Source organism: Octopus sinensis, linkage group LG2 (assembly GCF_006345805.1).
Source record: "Octopus sinensis linkage group LG2, ASM634580v1, whole genome shotgun sequence".
Lineage (NCBI taxonomy): Eukaryota > Metazoa > Mollusca > Cephalopoda > Octopoda > Octopodidae > Octopus > Octopus sinensis.
In genome coordinates, this window is record NC_042998.1 from 136,366,156 (window position 1) to 136,372,306 (window position 6,151).

The window sequence follows — 6,151 nt, forward strand, 5'->3', positions numbered from 1 at the left end:
TTAGGTAATATTTCCCTCAGGACCAGACACACTTCCTGAAACCACGTGCTTTTAGGTTCATTCTTCTGTGTGGTATCTTGGCTAAGTTTCTTCTATTATAGCCCCAGGCTAGGCAGAAAGAAAGAAGCTTGCCATATCAATGGCCGCATGCGTGCATGTGCTGTCATCACATCATAGTTGTAAATGAGTGTTACCATCATACAGGTAATATCTTTTTATTTCTAATCTCCTATGGAAAACATGCTTAATTATGGGGAAGTATTATCTTGCTTGGAAACAAATTATGAAGGTTAGAGAGAGGAAGGGCATAGAATCCGTCTCAACAAATTCTATCAGACCCATGCAAGCATAGAAAAGTGATTAACATGATGATGACAATGACATTTAAGTGTGTGTGTGTGTGTGTGTGTGTGTGTTGTGTGTGTGTGTGTGTGTGTGTGTGTGTGTGATCATCATTATCAGCAGCAACAGCAGCAATGTTGTACATCCATTTACCCTGCTGGTATGGGTTGAATGAGTCATCATAGACTGGTCCTTCTGTGTATCATTTCACAGCTTGGATTCTTCAGTTAGACACCTTTCTTACTGTCAACCACTTTACAGAGAGTAACTGGGGTGCATTTTCTTATAACATCAGTATTAGGGCAGTTATTAATTCCTCACCAAGACAAGACAAGACTAAAGAGATATCACAACTGTATGCTTTCTCTGCTCATTTCTACTTTGCAGTGTGTATTGACTGAGCCGTTTTTTATATGACAGCAGTAAAAGAAACATGTTAACCCTTCCTTATCTGATAATTCATTAATCACTGCAGAGGATATGCAGTGTGGTTGAGCTTAGGAGGCAATTATACATCTTGAGCTGAGTTCTTTTTTTAATTTCTATGTTTATTAGGATGACATTATTGATACATTCTTAAGGCAGTAAGCTGGCAGAATCGTTAGCATACCAGGCAAAATGCTTAGCGGCATTTCATCTGTCTTTACATTCTGAGTTCAAATTCTGCCAAGATCAACTTTGCCTTTCATACTTTGGGGTTGGTAAAATAAGTACCAGTTGAACACAGTACCTGTCTCCCAAAATTGCTAGCCTTGTGCCAAAATTTGAAATCATTATTGATACTTTCTACAATAAGAAGCAAACAATTAGAAAACCAATTCTTTAACACATGAAATGTTGTTCCAAAAGCTGCAATGAAGAGTTGATGAAAGCTAGAAGCTTGGTGAATACTTTCTTGTTGATCAAATTCCTCTCTAAACTTTTAACTAATCTTTGTTTTGTACTTAGTACAAAAAAATGTATGATGTACATTTTTACATTACATATATTTTAATTATTGCAACTTGGTGAATTGTAGTAAAAATATTGGTTTCAAATTTTGACACAACGCCAGAATTTTGGGGTAGAGGGCAAGTTGATTACATTGACCCCAGTGCTTGACTGGTACTTTTTTTATCAACCTCGGTGGGATTTGGGCTCAGAACATAAAGCTAGACAAATGCTGCTAAAAATGCTACCAGCTCACTTCTTATGTAGTAAATTTATTGGTTTCAAATTTTGGCACAAGGCCAGAAATTTTAGGAGAGGAGTTGAGTCAATTACATCAATCCCAGTGCTTGACTGGTAATTATTTTATCAACCCTGAAAGGATGAAAGGCAAAGTCAACCTCAACAGCATTTGAATTCAGAATGTAAAGACAGAAAAAATGCGCTAAGCGCTTGGCCCAGCATACAAATGATTCTTCCAGCTTACCATCCTATGTGGTAAAAATGTTATCAATAATCTTGTTGATATCAAAAAAATCATCATTTGTAAAAAGGATTTAGGTTTCAGACATAGCTATAAATATCTGCCACAGGATGTTGTCTACACTTTACCATGAGCAGAAGCAATATAGAATTATGAGCAAAAGAAAATCTAAAAGAAAACACTCAAGCATTTCTCATATCAAGAAAATACCACTGCACAACCCACCCCAAATATGAGTGGCACACAGTTCCAGTCCCTTCAGATGCTGAGTCAATCTTGTTATCACTGAGGATTTCTCCTGGTGAAAGTATGTTCTAGCTTGAAATGGACCTCAAAGACTAGCTGTTCCCTCCAAAGCCAGAAAATATTTCAGCTCCTAACTAAGGCGCAGGAGTGGCTGTGTGGTAAGTAGCTTGCTTACCAACCACATGGTTCTGGGTTCATTCCCACTGCATGGTACCTAGGGCAAGTGTCTTCTACTATAGCCTCAGGCCGACCAAAGCCTTGTGAGTGGATTTGGTAGATGGAAACTGAAAGAAGGCCATCGTATATATGTATATATGTATATATATATATGTATGTGTGTGTATATGCTTGTGTATCTGTGTTTGTCCACCAACATCGCTTGACAACTGATGGTGGTGCGTTTACATCCCCATAACTTAGCAGTTCAGGAAAAGAGACCGATAGAATAAGTACTAGGCTTCTAAAGAATAAGTCCTGGGATTGATTTGCTTGACTAAAGATGGTGCTCCAGTATGGCCAGAGTCAAAAGACTGAAACAAGTAAAAGAGTATTGTTGACATTCTGCAAGGTACAAGGGAGGCCCACAATGAAGCACTACTCCAGCATCTGGAATTGTGCTGCTGCTATGCATACTCACATCTTGAATTGCATCCAAAGAAGGGCCACTTGATGGACTGGGATTCAATCACTCACAGACATGATCCAGCCTCTAGCCCATAAGCCCACAGGCATGCAGTCTCCTCTCTCTGTCTTGGTGCAGGATGGGGTGCAATGGGAAGGGAGCTAGTGAGTACAAGAGGCTGGGGTTGCTAGGAGTGTTAGAGGCACAAGAAGTGTTGTAGGGGCTAGGGTGATACTTTAATGGGGATGGCACTGTATAAGCCTGTGTAGACTTGGAGGCCTGGTGTGTATGGGAGAGGGGACAAACTCAAAGGCTGCTACAGGTGGCAATAGTAGTAGTAGTAGTAGTAGTAGTAGTAGTAGTAGTAGTAGTAGTAGTAGTAGTAGTAGTAGCAGCAGCAGCAGCAGCTACAGTTGTAGTAGTGGTAATGGTGGTGGTGGTGGTTTTGGACTTGGTGATAGAGATGATAGTGGTAGTAATAATGACAATGATGGCTTGTGGAAATGTTGATGTTGATACTGGTGATGGTGGTGGTGACAGTAATGATGAGGATGATGATGATGATGACAACAATAATGATGATGATATGGTGATGGCGGGGTGGGGGTGATGGTGATGGTGGTGGGGGTGGTATTTATGCTTCTTTACCTTGCTGGCTTTTACACAGCATTAATCTATTATTGCTGCATCACCTACTGCAGCCAGCAACAGTAGCCACAGTTGCAGTGCAGTCATATTGTAAGCATCATTTGTAAAGCTCTTAAATTTTCATCTATAGGCTCTCTCTCTCTCTCACTTTCTCTCCCTCTCTCTTTCTCTCTCTCTCTCTCTCTCTTTCTCTCTCCCCCACTCTCTTTTTTTTTTTACTTTTTATAATCTGCTCTTTGATCTTTTACCAATGTTCTAACCTTTTACCTTCTCTCCCTCTAAGTATATATATATGTGTGTGTGTGTGTGTGTGTGAGAGAGAGAGAGAGAGAGAGAGAGAGAGTGTGTATGTGTGAATATATGCATACATATATATCTATATATAAACACACACACTCACACACACACACACACACATACATACACACACATAGCATTGTACCCACATTCCTCAATATCATTCAGTATCTCTTCTCTTCTCCTTTTTATATTCATTGATTTATTCACTCATTTGATATCTGTTTTCTATGCTAGCATGGGTGGATGGGGAGTTAGATGAAGTAGGATTATATATATGAGTATCTCTCTCTCTCTATATATATATATATATATATATATATGTGTGTGTGTGTGTGTGTGTGTGTGTGTGTATTTATATACACACATTCACAACTAATAAACACACACACGCACATATGTATAACATATGGTATAATTATATATGTTTATGTGTGTGTTATCATCATATTCATCATTTAACATTCAGTTTTTCATGCTTGCATGGATCTGATGGAATCTGTTGAGGTAGATTTTCTGAGCTTGGATGCCATTTCTCTTGCCAACCCCAACCTGTTTCTGAATATGGTAATACTTACCATGGCCAGACATGATTTGCCATGGAAGACTGGAAATGCACAACATCACTTGCATAATAGTGATGCTCATTTACTCCCATCACGATATCAAAAACACACATACACACACACATGCACATCATCATCATCATCATTATCATCATCATCATTATCATCATTATCGTTTAATATATGTTTTCCATTTTGGTATGAGTTGAACAGTTTGACAAGAACTGGTAAGCCAGAGAACTGCATCCATACTCCAATGTCTGTTTTGGCATGGTTTCTACAGCTGAATGCTTGGCCTAATGCCATCCACTTACCTGAGTGTACTGGGTGCTTTTTATGTGGCACCACCAGTGGCACCATCATCTAATTTGCAAGACAAGACTCCTCAACTGAGGATAGAGTAATATTGAGGGAAGTGGCTTTATGTCAGGTGATGAGAAGTTAGACTACGGATAGAAACAGGTATCTTGCAGTTGGGGTGCTATACAGTGGGACTGAACTTAAGACCACATGGTTGAGAAGCAAAATTCTTAACCACACAGCCACACTGGTTTCAGCATACTGAAACAGATGGTATCAGGAAGAGTAGCTGGCTATAAAACACTACCTCTAAAAGTCCCATCCAGCCCATGTCAGCATGGAAAAGTAGATGTATAAACAGTGATGATATGCATGCCACTCATTGCATAATTAATATATATGTGCATGTGTGTGTATGTACATATATGCACACAGGTGTGGTAGTGTGGTAAGAAGCTTGTGGTGAGCTAGCAGAATTGTTAGCACCCCAGGCAAAATGCTTAGCAGTATTTTGTCTGCCATTACGTTCTGAGTTCAAATTCCGCCAAGGTCGACTTTGCCTTTCATCCTTTTGGGGTCAATTAAATAAGTACCAGTTACGCACTGGGGTCAATGTAATTGACTTAATTCCTTTGTTTGTCCTCTCTACGTTTGGCCCCCTGTGGGCAATAAAGAAATATATATATAGGCTTTTAAAAAAAAAAAGAAGCTTGCTTCTCAACCATATGGTTCTGGGTTCAGTCTCACTATGTAGCACCTTGCGCAAGTGTCATCTATCACCTTGGGCCAAGCATAGCCTTGTGAGTGGATTTAGTAGATGGAAACTGAAAGAAGCCTATTGTGCATGAGTGTGCATGTGTGTGTGTGTGTATCTTTGTGTCTATGTTTGTTGCCCACCGCCACTTGACAACTAGTGTTGGTGTGTTTATGTCCATGTAACTTAGCAGTTCAGCAAGAGAGACTGATAGAATAGGTACCAAGCTTTAAAAAACTAAGTACACAGGTCAATTCACTTGACTAAAAATTTGTTGAATGTGGTGCCCCAGCATGGCCACAGTCTAAAGATTGAAACAAGTAAATCAGAATACATGTATGAATGTGTGTGTGTGTGTGTATACACACACACACACACACACACACACATCATTCTCTTATGCTCTTAATTTCTTTGGGTAGCTACCTTTCTTATTCTCTCCTCTCTCTCTGAATATCATTATAATATCATTATGTCTCCTTTGATATCAATCTAATTCTCTCTTCCACTCTACTCGATATCATTCAATAATTACTTCTCTTTTTCACCCCAGCCACCCAACTTTCTTAAAATCAATTGATGTCATTTGTCCTGCTGTTTGCTTGCAAACAGTTCATGGTGGTGGTGCGAGAGGGAGAGAGTGTGTTTGTGTGTGTGAGAGAGAAAAAGTAAGAGAGTGCGAGAGAAAGAGAGTGTATGTGAGTGTGAGAGAGAAAGATAGAAAGAGTGTGTGTGTGAGAGAGAGAGAGAGAGGGAGTGTTAGAGAGACAGAGAGTAGATATCAGAATATGTTAGAGAGAGAGAGAGACAGACAGAGACAGAGACAGACAGACAGAGGGTGTGAGTCTGTGTGTGTGTGTGTGTGTGTGTGTGTGTGTGTTTGTGTGCGTGTGAATGCCCTTTCTTTTCAAGATATACTAACAGAGTCACACTTAATGCTACTAGACATACAAATTGAGAAACAC